Source organism: Lagenorhynchus albirostris, chromosome 6 (assembly GCF_949774975.1).
Source record: "Lagenorhynchus albirostris chromosome 6, mLagAlb1.1, whole genome shotgun sequence".
NCBI classification, from domain to species: Eukaryota; Metazoa; Chordata; class Mammalia; order Artiodactyla; family Delphinidae; genus Lagenorhynchus; species Lagenorhynchus albirostris.
In genome coordinates, this window is record NC_083100.1 from 35,189,237 (window position 1) to 35,203,148 (window position 13,912).

Here is a 13,912-nt window from a genome sequence, read left to right on the forward strand (position 1 = left end):
AGTTGATTCCTAGAAAAACTATTTAATATTTTCAGAGGCAAGGATTAAAGAAAGAAAGAAAATTTCCAATTAATATACTCCTTCCCCAGATGTTGAGGTTTTTTTACTATCCTCTGAAATATTCCCTGCATTCAAGTGATTGTATTTTTATGCAAATTATCCTTTGGAGCTAGTCGTGTGTGTGTGTGTGTGTGTGTGTGTGTGTGTGTGTGTGTGTGTGTGTTTAAAGCCACACAAAGAATCGGACATATTTTTTGTTCTGCTGCCCCATAAAATAGATTTTAACAAAGCTTGAGTTTAATCCAAAACTCTAATTAGAGACTGCAGCAGTATTTGCCTTGTCCAAATAGAAAATCATTCCCAAAGTTGATTTTTCCCCACTTAGAGCTCCAACAAATATTTTCATACACAGATTTTTAAAAAAACACTATAATTAAAAAAAAACCACTACAATTACTTGATAAAAACTGCCCCCACCCATACAACACACTGCTTTCTGGTTGATACAATTTGATAAGGCCAATCAAATACTTTATCCAGAAGGCAACTGTAGACTTCACTTTCAGAGTATCTTTCAAAGTCATTGTACTTGTTACTTGAATATTCTTTTCTTTCTTTTCCAGAATGAAGCAATTTCTGACTTCCTGTCCCTTCTTTTCCCTGCCATATTGCACATCTGCTTTATCTCTAGAAAACAAAATCAATCATAATGGCAATGAATCGCCTTGAAGACAAACTAAACCGGTCATAAAGGTTACACGACCTTACTCTTTTAAATACTGGCATAAAGCTTCTTCCTCTGCATAGGTTCTAAAATTTCAGAGTCGTTTTTTTTTCTTACTTGCAAGACGATTGGTAAAAGTTTTCAATATAATATTTCTTTAAATGTAAATAAGTGAAAAATATTACACATAATATTTTATGTAAAGAAAGAGACTGTGTTTGAAGTTCAAGGTTTTTCACTAGCTCTCAACCTACAGATTCTGTAATACACTCAAAGGAAAATGCTGCACAGAAAGAATCTTTACATGTCAGGTCTCCAAAACCTTGGCATCTGCTAAAACCTGGACTGCTGGGAATTGAAGGCTCAGGAAGTTCACAAACACACACACCAAACCCCCAAAAAGTGGAAACCTCCAGTTGAGAAGATGGGAGGTTTCAGTCGCATCCCCGTCCAGGTAAAGTCTCAGCCCTTCACCTCCTACGTCTGCAGTAAGTATTAACCGCCGAACAGAGTGGGAGAGAGCGGGGCCGATCTTCCAAGACTCGGAAAAGTCGAGCATGTAGAGAGAGCGGGAAGACCCTCTCGCATCTCCGGAGCCACCGCTGTCTTGGGCTTGGGCCGCTGTCGGCCGACTCCGGGTCCGCCCGCTCAGACGCGGCAGCGCGACCGCTTCGTCCCGCGGCCGGGTCGCTCGGCATCTACTCCTGTCACGCCGCGGGCAACTGCGGCGACTTTGCCGGCACCGGGGGTCGCCGCATCCTACTCCCGCCTGGCGCCCAAGGGGCGCGGGTTTCCCCGGACCCGCGGCCCCCGGGCCGGGCGGCGATCAAGGGCGAGACGCTGCCGGCGGAGGCGGCTCGGAGCGGGAAGGGGTGGGTCTCCGTCCGCCGGGCGGGTGGAAGGGGACTCTCGCGCGGGGGAGGGCAGGCGAGGGACCGCGGCCGATTCAGATCCGGGGCGGGCGGTCCACGTCGGAGCGCGGCGGCCACACGCTCGCCCCGGGCGCGCGAATTGCGCCGCACCCGGCGCCTCCTCCCGCCAGCCGGCTAGCTCGCCCGTGCCGGCCCGAGAAAGGAAGGACGACGACCTCCGCGTCCGGTCCGCTCGGCCAGCCCGCTTCGGCGCCGAGCGGGGGGCCACACCCAGCGCCCCGGGAGGCGGCTGGGGCTGGGCGGCCCAGGCTGCGGATGGCGCGGCCCAGGCTCAGTCACCGTCCCGGCCGCGCAGGCCCTGCCGCGTCCGCCCGAGCCCCGCGTCCCGGCCCGGGCCCGGCGGGCTGGCGGGGAGGGGGTCCCGGGCGGCGGCGGCGGCCGGGGATCCCGGGCTTACCTCTGTGCCAAGCGCCGTCCGCTCCGTCCCGGGCCGGGGAACAGGGATCGGGGGCGCGGTCGCCGGTGGAGGCGCGGCGGCGGTGGCGGCCCCTGCGGCGCGGAGGGCGGGCGGAGCAGGAGCCGCTGCCTGGGCCGCGCGCCGTCCGGAGCTCGCCCCGCGCAGCCGGCGCTCGCGGCGGAGGGCGCAGCCGGTTCGGCCCCCGGGCTAGATTCCTTCACTGACACAACTCCAGGTCGGCCCGCTCCACGCAGGGACACTCCCGCCCCTCGTAGGCTGCCCCCGCCCGCCGGCCCGCCGGCCAGCCCGCCCCTCGGTGTCACTCACCCAGGCGCACACACCCCGAGCCGGCGCCCCTCGCTCCCGCTCGCACACACAGCGCTGCTCACGCCTCTCTCGGGTTTTGTATCCGCTCACACGCACGTTCTGACACAGATCCCTTCCCTCCACACGCCCTCCCTAGCTCCTTTCCCACCCCACTTTCTAGAAGAATCCCCGTACAGCTTCCGCGCTTTGCCTGCCCCACACCAACCTCCTCGCCTTTCCCCAAACCCCCGCCTCACTTAAACTGCCACTGTTATTCAAAGGTTTTGCCACACCCCGCACGTGTTGCAGGAGAGACATCCTCCGGTACCCAGGAGAATGAACTTTGCTCCCCCCAGCACCGTCTACAAATGCAAGATGCTTTTATTTTTAGAAAGCACTGATGCTTTCTGGTGCTGAGCCAAGCTCAAAATGTAAACAAAGGTAGCCGATTCCGAAATGACCTGAAGAACCAAACGCGGTACTGGGTTTGGTTGGGTTTGACCTTAGAAACGCGGCTAACCGGGAGTATCCCGGCTCCTCCCTTTCGCTGCCTTTCAGGCTGGAGGACTGGTTGCTCTAAACGTGCGTGATAACGAAGTTCCAGATAGACACCGTGGGCACCAGCCCATGGATTTCTGCCTGGGAGTACAGTAGTCGGGAGAGTAAAGGCAGTTTCTCAATCATTATTCATGATGGAAGCACTTTAGATAACACACCTCTTCCAGAGGCAGTAGAGTGAAATGCAGGCATCTCTCCAGTTTTGTTTTGTTTTGTTTTTTCAGGGTGACTTAACCTCCCTTTTTCTCAATACCAATAACCGATTCTCAGCGGCTCCTTGGATGTCAAAGCCCCTTGCAAATACGCAGGCCGGAGTTACTTAACGCCTCTCGCGCTCCAAACTCTAAGGGGCCCCTGAGTGTACAGCAGAATGGTATATGATCCGATGTTTAGGAATTCATAATTTGAAATTAGATACAAACACCTTTCTGGTAAAGTTCAAATGTTCTAACATAGTGTGCCCCTGTGGACAAAGCACAGCCCTAATAAGGGATAAAGGAGCCGAAAGCCAAGGAACCTATTTTCTTTTGTGACTTGTGGTGGCGGTTCTTGTTGCACTGGATGGGTGTATGGATCATATAATTTATTTAAAAATATTTGTAAGTGCTTTATAAGTATTAACTTGTTTTTTTTTTTTTTTTTTTGTGGTACACGGGCCTCTCACCGCTGTGGCCTCTCCCGTTGCGGAGCACAGGCTCCGAACGCGCAGGCTCAGCGGCCATGGCTCACGGGCCCAGCCGCTCCGCGGCATGTGGGATCTTCCCGGACCGGGGCATGAACCCGTGTTCCCTGCATCGGCAGGCGGACTCCCAACCACTGCGCCACCAGGGAAGTCCAGTATTAACTTGTTTAATCCTTCAAACAGTTCAATCAGGTAGGTAGTATTGTTGAACTTTTTTTATAAAGAAACTGAGGCATGGAGAGGAGAAATGTTAGAGGGAGGGTTTGAACCTACACAATCTGACCCCCCTATGCTACAGAAAGGAAAACCTGCTTCTAGAAGCCATATTACATGTAAATATAAAGGATAAACATCATATTGCTTATTGAATTAAGACGGAAAGGTAACTTGTAACAATTTGACTTGGAATTTGATGCACTTTTTAGATCCTCTGGCAAAATAATTCACTTAAGTTTTGGGGAGTTTCTCTTCATAATTAGAATTCCACAATGAGTAATAAATTATTGTTTTCCTAGGAAGGGCTTTGGAAAGAACATTGAACTCAGTCTTCATTCCTTTCTTCTACTACTTCATTACTTCCTAGGACTCCAAATCTAATTTGTTTAGTAAAGTCTGAAAGAAGAAAGCCTTCAAGACCTGAATATGACCAGAGGGAAGAAAGGGTTTTCAGAAGCCCATATATGGCCTTTTACCTTTAAGGGCTATTTCCCAGTAAGTAGGTAGTAACCACAAGAATAACTGGTGTGTATATGGAGAGTGAAAATATTAAAGCATTGAATTTGATGAAAAATAAATAAATGGAGAATGGGTGTATAGTAGTAGCCACTGTACCACAAACTAGACTAAAACTAATTTTCTACTGGGAATGGAGTGGACGCCTAGTCCATGAAAAGACAATTATAAAGTAACTAAAGAAAATAATTACAACTTTCAAGGGTTATTAAGGGACCTAGCAAAAGAAATCAGACTTTTAAAAGTTTATACACAGCGAGTTTCAAATAAAACTTAAACCTTTTGCTGTTCAAATTAATCTACTCTCAGGAAAAAAAAAGTGAAAACTTTCTCAGAGAGAGGGTTTATTCAATAAGCATTTGAAAATTTCTTGGACATCAAATAACTAACAAAGCAGTATTTTGATGAGTCAAGCATAAGTGATTTTTAAAATATATGAATTACATTCCTATAATTACGTGGAGATATAAAAATCCAAAGAAATAAAATGTGAAAAAGATATGTATTGGTGCTGACACCAGATATTGAGAATTTATTTGAAAAATTACGTTATTTGAAATTTTGATCAGAAGGTTATCTGTATAATGCTAACATGACTCTTTTTCAAAATGATTCTCTATGATTATAATCTGTGAATCTCATTTTACTATTTTCTAAGCTAAATGGAAAAGTGAAAGTCTTTTCTTCAGCAAACAAACAAGAATCGTTAAGAGTAGACATTTTCTGGGCTTCCCTGGTGGCACAGTGGTTGGGAGTCTGCCTGCCGATGCAGGGGACACGGGTTTGTGCCCCGGTCCCGGAGGATCCCACATGTCGCGGAGCGGTTGGGCCCGTGAGCCACGGCCACTGAGCCTGCGCGTCCGGAGCCTGTGCTCCGCAACAGGAGAGGCCACAACAGTGAGAGGCCCGCGTACCGCAAAAAAAAAAAAAAAAAAAAAAAAAAGAGTAGACATTTTCTGAGAGATGAACAGAGTATGTTAGTTTGTATATTATAATATTTCCATATAGGTATTTTTAATCTGTGTCTGCGGCTTTCCTCCATATTGTCACTTACACCCCTTATCTGATGTGCTTAATTGTAAGCGTGGGGGAAAAATGTATGTCCTGCAATGAGGCTGACCTTTTCCTTGAAAGATTTCAGCAAAATGCCATATTTCCTATTTTCCATCTCCTAGATTGTCCTGATTCTCTAGCCATGGCCTTTCAGAGCAGGGTTCACATTCATGGAAGCAGCTCAGATCCCAGAAGCCAGTTTTAGGCCATGGTCAATTGTCTTTATCAGAATTTTGGCATCCGAATAAGTATGGAGACAGAGAGTGATTTTTAGTTGCTAGGCTCCAGACCACTGACCGCTGGGCTCCAGGCCGCTATCCAGACCTACTGGAAGGCCTTTCATCTAGAGATCCTTGACTTTGACTAGGTGCAGGGACTGGGTACAATCTGAGGGATCTCCCTTTGGGAGGAGTTGAATGTGTTCTGTGTGTGTGAGTGTGGTGTTCATTAGAGCTGTTTACAAATATTCCAGCTCTGCTTTCTTCAAAGCATATGGTAGGATTGTGTGTCCCCAGCATACTGAAGTACAGGGTAGCTCTGCAACTTGCTGCAGCCAATGAAATCAGCTCTGGGCAGAAGTTAACAGCTAGTGTGTGTGTCACCACGTTCTGTTTTCCCTGTAGCACTACAATCAGCAAGGTGCCTGGAGGTAGCTGCTCCACTGGACTGCAGTGCATGATGGTAATGAGCAATGCCACCCCTGCTGACCTTCCCTTCCCGGACAGGAGTATGAGTGAGAAATAAACCTTGTTGTTTTAAACCACTGAGATTTAGGGGTTGTTTGTTTCTGCAGTATAATCTAGCCTATTCTGATTACAAGTAGGGAGGGAAAAAGAAACAAATAATTGCAGGGCATACTGTGGCAGAGAATGGCTAATAATTCCACAACTCTGTTTCTCTTTTCTCCCTGGTGCACAACTAATTCACATTTCTCAACCTCCTGTGTAGTGAGGTGAGGCCATGTGACTGAACTGCGCCCAGTGTAATGTAGATGAAAGTTTTGTGCTCCACCTCCAGCCCCAACCGTGGAAAACCTCCTGCATGATCTCTCAGTCTCCATCTGCCATATGGAAACGAAGGGTTCTGAGACTCCAGAGTAGGAGTCAGCAAACTTTTTCTATAAAGGGCCATATGGTGAATATTTTAGGTTTTGTGGATCATGAGGTCTCTGTCGTAACTATCTGCTGTTTTAAAGTAGTCATAAGCACTTTGTAAACAAATGGACATGGTTGTGTTCCAATAACGCTTTATTTACAAAAACAGGCAGTGGGTCTACGTGTCCTGGGGGTGGTAATTTGCTGACTCCTTACCTAGAGGAGGGTAGAAACACAGGATGGAGGGAGCCCGAATCTCTGAGTCACTCTATGGTATTTACTTGCTGAACACACACATTGAAATGTTATCTGAGTGAAAAAAGCAGCCTTCTGATGAGTTAAGCATAACTAATATGCTATCTTATTCCAGATTCCAGAAAAAATTCCAGATGGATTAATAATCTAAACAAAGAGAACTATAAAATACTAAAAGAAAATGTAGGAAACTCTTTTACAGTACTGGTTATCTTAATAAAACTAGTTAGAAATATCATGATAAAACCCCCAGAAACTATAACAGAAAAGATTAAACAGATTTGACTACAAAACAAATAAACTACCCAAACATTTCTATACAGTGACAGGTACCATAAACAATATTAACTAATGGGAGAAACTATATGCAACATATATACACAATAGGAAAGAGTTAATATGCAAAATAACAAATAGCTTCTAGAAATCAATACAAAAAAGAGAACCAGCAAAATAAGAAAACGAACACAGGATATGAAGAGGTAATTTTTCAAAAGAAGGAATATGTGCCAATAAGCATATAGAAACATATTCAACCTCATCAATGATCAGAGTGTAAATAAGAACAAGACAGCATTTTTTACTTATGAGATTGGCAAAGAAGTGTTTTAATATAAGGTGTTTGTGAGTGTGTATAAAAACATAACAACTTTCATACTCAACTGACTATAGTATGAATTGATAAACATTTCTGGAAAGCAATTTGTAGTATCTGTAAATATTAAAAATGCATATATATTTTGACCATGCATTTCCACTACAAGTAGTCTCTCCTACAGAAATACTAAGTGTGCAGAAATATATTTACATGTATGTCTATATACATGTAAATACTATAATACAAATATTATAGTATTATTTGCAGGAGGAAAAAAAGTTAGACTCCACCTCAACATTTATGAATAGAGGAGCTGTTAAAAAAATGGAGTGTATGTACACTGTGGAATAGTAAATAACTGTTGAAAACCAGGGAGCTATGCATGTGTTGACATGGAATAGTGTTCATGATATATTTTTGCGTGATGAGAGCAAGTCAGAACAATATGTACAGTACGTGCTCTAAAAAGAGGACAAGGAGGGTGGAAATCTACGTATCTTAAAGGATAGGCACACTGTTGACATTGGTAGCCGCTGGGGTAGGGCTTTTCCATTTTTAACTTTGTACACTTCTCTTTTTCCCTTTGTATATAATTTTTATAATTACAATTTCTTTAAAAGGTACAAGGACAGAAGTCAAGAGAGACTGAAAGAAAAGCCCATTGTGGACCCTGGCCAACGCCGAGAGGTTGAGAGATGGATGGGCAGAGGAACAAAGACTTGTTGAAGACCTGCTGAGGCAAATCCAAAGGCATGAGTCACTCCCGTGGCGTTCCAATGGCAGCAGATTGAGTGGTTATGATCTGGAACCAGGGGTTCTGCTTGGAAATTTTCCAGGAAAGAGGAAAACTTGGGGTGAGAAGAGAAAGGATAACCTTGCCGGCCTGAGGGCAAAACATGTTGGAAACACAAAAACCAAATGATGTCCCTTGGCTGAACTTTCTTAGTCTCTACAGGTGCTAAATATTAGGTTATCTTTTCACTTCTTCAGATTTGTTTTTAAAACCTTCTCTTCTCAGGAGCTGAAATGAATATATACCTAATAGAAGGGGTTCTGTTTTTTTTTTTTTTTTTTGGTTTTAAAGGTTACATGTCACCGTGTATTCTAGGAAGATAATTTGAGGTTCATTCAACCTTAGTTGTACCAGCAGGAAGACAAAGGGCCCCAGTGTGTGTTATAGGTGTACACAGTGTCACTAATTCAGGATGCCTTCATTCATTCGTTCTCTGATGTGTGTTAGCATTTTCTGTTGACCAAGAGTAGTTTTGTCACAAGTCTGATTAGTAGTGAGATGGAACATCTTGTACGTTTATTAACCATTTATTTGAAGTAATGCCTTGTTGATGTGTCACTTAAAAGAAAGTTTTATTTTATCTCTTGGATATAGCTTGTACACTAAAATTCCCCACATTATTGTATATTACTTACCTTATAAACAAAAGCCCACCGGTGCCGCTTTTGGATACCACACCAGAGAGGACAAAGGAAACTTGTTGTAAACCCAAACCCACTATTTAAAGACATCTCGCGATTCCTCTGGGTCACAGCATAGGAATGAGCCAAAGGCACATTCAGGCATTTTTCTTGTTGGTTGTACTCTGAGCACTTTTGCCCAGATCTTCACACATGTGGGACTGGCCTTGCCTGGCGTGGAACCTGAGACATGGGGGTATGCTGGTAACAAGGAAATGGTGCATTAGTTTGCTAGGACTGCCATAACAAAGTACCACAGACGAGGTGGGTGGCTTACAACAGGAATTTATTGTCTCACACTCCAGAGGCTAAGAGTCCAAAATCATGGTGTCAGCCGCGTTGATTCCTCTGAGGGCTGTGAGGGAAGGATCTGTTCCAGGCCTTTCTCCTTGGCTTATAGATGGCTGACTTCTCCCTGTGTCTCTTCACATTGGCTTCCCTCCATATGCATCTGTCTTTATGTCCAAATTTCCCCTTTTTATAAGGACACCAACCATATTGGATTAGGGCTTACCCTACTGACCTCATATTAAAAACCCTATCTCCAAATGAGATCACATTCTGAGCTACTGGGGCTTAGGACCCCAACATATCTTTTTTCTTTCTTTTTTTTATTTTTTCAGGGCAGGGCAGCAAGGACAATTCAACAACAACTGATGGCATAATAATGAAGTTAATAGTAAAAGTGGGGTCAGAGCCTGGCTCTCTGACTAGTTACCCAGGATTTTTTTATCAGACCCCACACCTCTGCATTCCATGCTGTCTTCCTGCCCTTTTCCCTGGGTTCCTGTTGATTCCTGTGCATTTCTCTAATGTAATAATTAGGTAATTGGGCATTTATCTCCCTGATGAGACTTCAGCACTAGCTGTGAGCAGGGACTGTGTCTTTTGTTCCTGTGTCTAGCACCGTGCCTGACCCAGACAAGGTGATTGAATGGATAACAACATCTATCTTGTAAAGAGTGCCGGTCCACACTGCCATTCGTCTTCCTGATTGCACAACTAAATATAAGTGAATCTAGACTCAGCCCTGTGAAACAAAGTGACATGAAAACTTGAAACATTTAAAAATCCTTATTAAGTATATTGTGGCACATTGTGGATAGAAGCTTCTAGATGGGATGGTGGAATAAGGAAGTCCAAAATGGAGGAGTCCTTACATGCAGCTACTTCATGAGTGAAGCAAGTTCAGCCAAAGGATACTGTGCCCTACTTACATTAATAATGAACTTCAGGGCTTCCCTGGTGGCGCAGTGGTTGAGAGTCCGCCTGCCGATGCAGGGGGCACGGGTTCGTGCCCCGGTCCGGGAAGATCCCACATGCTGTGGAGCAGCTGTGCCCGTGAGCCACGGCCGCTGAGCCTGCGCGTCCGGAGCCTGTGCTCCGCAACAGGAGAAAATAAACATAACATTGTAAATCAACTATTCTTCAATAAAATAAATTTAAAATAAAATAAAATAAAATAATGAACTTCAGATTTAAAGTCTAAGTTAAAAATTACAGTTAGAGAAAATGGAAATACTTCTGTGGAGATTATTCTATGGTTAATAAATAGAGTTCATGAGGAAGGCCTATGGGAGTTGTGTGTTTTTAAAATCAAGAGAACACAGAACCAAGTCAGAAGGGCAACTTAGTAACAGTCTTCAAGTGGAAACACAGGGATGTTGATGAACGTTCCTGTCTCTGCTGAAGACAGAACCAGCATAGTTTATGCCACAGCATGCAAGGGTTTGGTTGACTATGAAGGAAGCGTTTCCCAATAGAATACTAAATATCCGGGTGGCTTGGATTCCAATACAAGCTGTGGTTTTACATCTTTCTATCATTTAAATGAAAACTCCTAAAATACATCAAGCCAAGCTCTTTCACTTACTGGCCATGAGACCTTGGAAAAGTTACATCATTTCGTTGAGAGTCTGTTTCCTTACTCATAAAATGGGTTTAATTTTTACCTCAGAGGGTTATAGGAGATTGAATATGAAGCATGTAGTACAGCTCCTGGCACATTGTAAGCGCTCCAGAAATAGCATAAATAATGAACACGGAGCAAATATTAATTAATTAATTGTAATTAATTAATTAATTACATGTCAGACACCATTCTAAGCACCTTATGTGCTATTTCATTTTGGTTTCACAACGATCATGTGAGGTAGGTGCTTTTTTTTCCATTTTACGGGTGAGAAACTTGAGGCACAAAGATATTAAGTAACTTGCCCCACATCATATAGTAAGTGACAAAGCCCCAATACAAATCCAGGCAGTCTGTCTCCAGAGCCTGTGTGTCTAGTCACTAAACTAGCAACCTCTCTGTGCTTATAGTAACTAAATATTAGCTTTTTTAAAATAAAAAATTGGCATGCTCTTTAAAACTTCATAGTCTAATGGTCCCCAGCCTTTCAACATCCTTTTTGTTATTATTTTCCTTCCGTGTTTTGAATGGTTTTATTTACTACAATACTGCAATGATAAGTAATAATTTATTTTTCATTGCTATTAATGGAAGAAATATGTAACAGAACTCCAGATCAATATGAAGTAACAGCATGATCTTAGAAGAATCTTGTCAAAGGCAAACAACTTGATATTTTGGTTGGCTCATGCAGTTTTATCACCGCACAGTCTGTACCAGCCTTTCTGAAATAACTATAACAATTAACTGGTCCTCTTTCTTCCACTCTGAAGTTCACAGACGTTAATATTCTGTGATGAGTCATCTATGATACTGACACATGAATTCCCTACACTGACACATCAGAGTAGGTAGGTTCCCCCCCACGAACGACTGCTTCATGTGATTAAATCTATTCTGAAGACACAGATGTACTCCATTAGCATTCTCAAATAGTGTGGTCAGTAGTTTTGGATACGTCTAGTTAAAGTCCCGAAGGTATTTTCAAAATATATATTCCATTATTAAATGTTAAAAGTGAATGTTTTAAAGTAGGAAACAAAATGTCAAATCCCTGGATGTAGGTGGGTATGAAAGGGTTCTCTGCAGCTGGAGGCTAAGGTAGACTGAAATCTGGCGGATCTGGAATTGGAGCTGTCCACTGCGTGCGCAATTCTGCAGGGGCAATTATGGGGAGAAACAAGCACTGGTGTGCTAGTAAACCACCTTTAAGAAGGGGAAAAGGCCCCAGTTGTAGCATTTGCCGATTTCCATATTACAAATACTCCTACCATGGCCAATTTCAAGGTACCAACAGTTTGACAACATTATATATTTATGTTTATTTTATCTTACTATATATTTATATTTTACAGCTGGCTCTATCAAGCCAGCATAAGCTTGCTCCATCGGATCCCTGGGGATAAACTAACTTGTTTATGAGTAGTCTCAGAATGGAGCCGGGAGATGCTACTAATGAGAATGAGTGTCTGACAGGGCAGGTGAAGGAGAAAGTCAAGAAATCAGATTTTCTAAGATGAAGTCCAAGACTGAAGACTTATAGCCAGAACTGATTTTGAGCCAAGGAGGCCACAAAGAGGAGAGATTCTGGAAGGTAGCAATCTAGTTACCAAACTGGGGATGAAAGGCTTGGACGCAGGGGCATATCCCAGAGATGATGACTGATTGGACAAGGAGGAGAAGGGGGGAAGATGCTGCAGTATAAGTAGGGTGAGGATCCGCTCACCTCAGACCAGATGTGTTTCCGTACCGATTGAAATTCTTGTCTGATACAGCCAGCTAATAAGCCAGCTACTAAGGAATAGGAAGCAGAGTGGGGATTTTGTTCCAAAAATTCTAGTATAAGGTGAGGAAGAAGGAGGAAGTACAGTTACTGAGACTAGGACATAAGATAAAACCTAAAATAACAAGCCTACTCAAAGTCAACTTCTCTGAAAGAGAGCTACTTAAATCCAAATCTGAAAGGCTTCCACCAAGGATCCCCTTTAGCCAGTAAGCCACAAGCAGAACAGATGGTCTACAGATAGCGATCAAGTACTTGCAGCTGTTAGCAGAAAAGGGCCATCTCAGGGCAAGGGAACAGGTAGGTCATTATACTAAAGAGTAAAGAGCATTGGTTGTGAAGAGCTCAGACATTTCAGTATAGTTCTCGGCTGGAAAATCAAACCACACTTAGCTTCTCACAGCTTGGCGACCAAACTCTCCAGGCTACCCCTGATCTGACAGTACAACCCTTTCCCTGCCCACCCCCCCAACATATCAGGACCAAATTTCTGGATGCCTGAAGATGGTGACGAGCAGAGGGAGTGTGAGGAAGTGGAAACGATGGACATGGACCACTGTTTCTAGCAGCATGAAGTGGAGAGATGGAGCTAGAAAGAAGTAAGTGACCTAGGGGTTTGCGTGAAGGGGAAAAACAATAATGAAGTGACGACTGCCATGAATTCTGATCAAAATTAGGAGTATGACTGTGTTTATCTGGGGAAAAGAAAAAGCAGAGAAATAAAAGCTAGAAGTCTAGACACACAGACGTCATCTTTTCAGTGCTCCAGTGTGCTGTAACATCCTGAGAAGGGACGATTCAAATGTCCAACTGCTTCTTTTCTGCCTCCTTTATAATAACCAAACTGCAAGGTGAGAATATTAGAGCACTGGTGTCTGGCTTCTTCTCTGCAATGACACACGAAGCGTCTCTCTCCACCAAGGTCACTAGAGACTTCCTATGTGTCAGAATCAGTTGACAGTGTCTACCCCTTATCTCCCTGGCCTCCTCGAGTGATCTGACACTGTCCTCCTTGTGAAAACACTCTACTCCCCTGTGTTATCACTCTGAGCTCATTCAAGCTCTGGGATGGTCTCTTTCCGGTCTCACACTAGGGCATCTTCCTTCTCCTGCCTCTTAAATGTTGGTACTCCCAGTGTTCTGTCCTCAGTATTTTCACTCCTGAGTCTCTACTCTATTTCTAGATGACCTCCTCCATACAAGTAATTTCATTTGCTCTGTACGAATGATAACTCCAGTATCTTTATCTTCAGCTCACAGCTCTGTCCTTGGCTCTAGACTTCTAGATCCTAAATCTATGTAATTATGTCCCACAAACAACTCCATTCCACAAGTCCAAAATTAGAACTCTCCAACAACTTCCAAAGCCTTTAGAGTATAGGAGTTACAACTCATGCCTATTTTTATAGCCTC

The 13,912-nt window shown here is 43.9% G+C and overlaps 1 protein-coding gene and 1 long non-coding RNA gene across 6 annotated transcripts in view; one reads left to right on the plus strand and one right to left on the minus strand.

Annotated features, from left to right (window-relative positions):
• SPATS2L (spermatogenesis associated serine rich 2 like) overlaps positions 1 to 2,449 on the minus strand; it is a 167,580-nt gene extending 165,131 nt beyond the window's left edge. For 2 of the 4 annotated variants that reach the window (XM_060152370.1, XM_060152372.1), the window contains exon 1: positions 2,054 to 2,170. The gene's annotated coding sequence lies outside the window, so the exon portion shown is untranslated. Of the gene's footprint in view, positions 1 to 2,053; positions 2,171 to 2,380 lie in introns of those variants that run through there. The other 2 variants (XM_060152371.1, XM_060152375.1) reach the window with 2 other exon arrangements.
• Positions 1,151 to 10,033, plus strand: LOC132522187 (uncharacterized). 2 transcript variants are annotated; one of them, XR_009541107.1, is made up of 3 exons: positions 1,151 to 1,212; positions 6,008 to 6,117; positions 7,952 to 10,033. It is a non-coding gene; the product is annotated as an uncharacterized LOC132522187 (long non-coding RNA). The 2 variants fall into 2 exon arrangements; XR_009541106.1 differs by lacking the exon at positions 1,151 to 1,212 and adding an exon at positions 3,628 to 3,791.
• Positions 10,034 to 13,912: the final 3,879 nt, after the last annotated feature.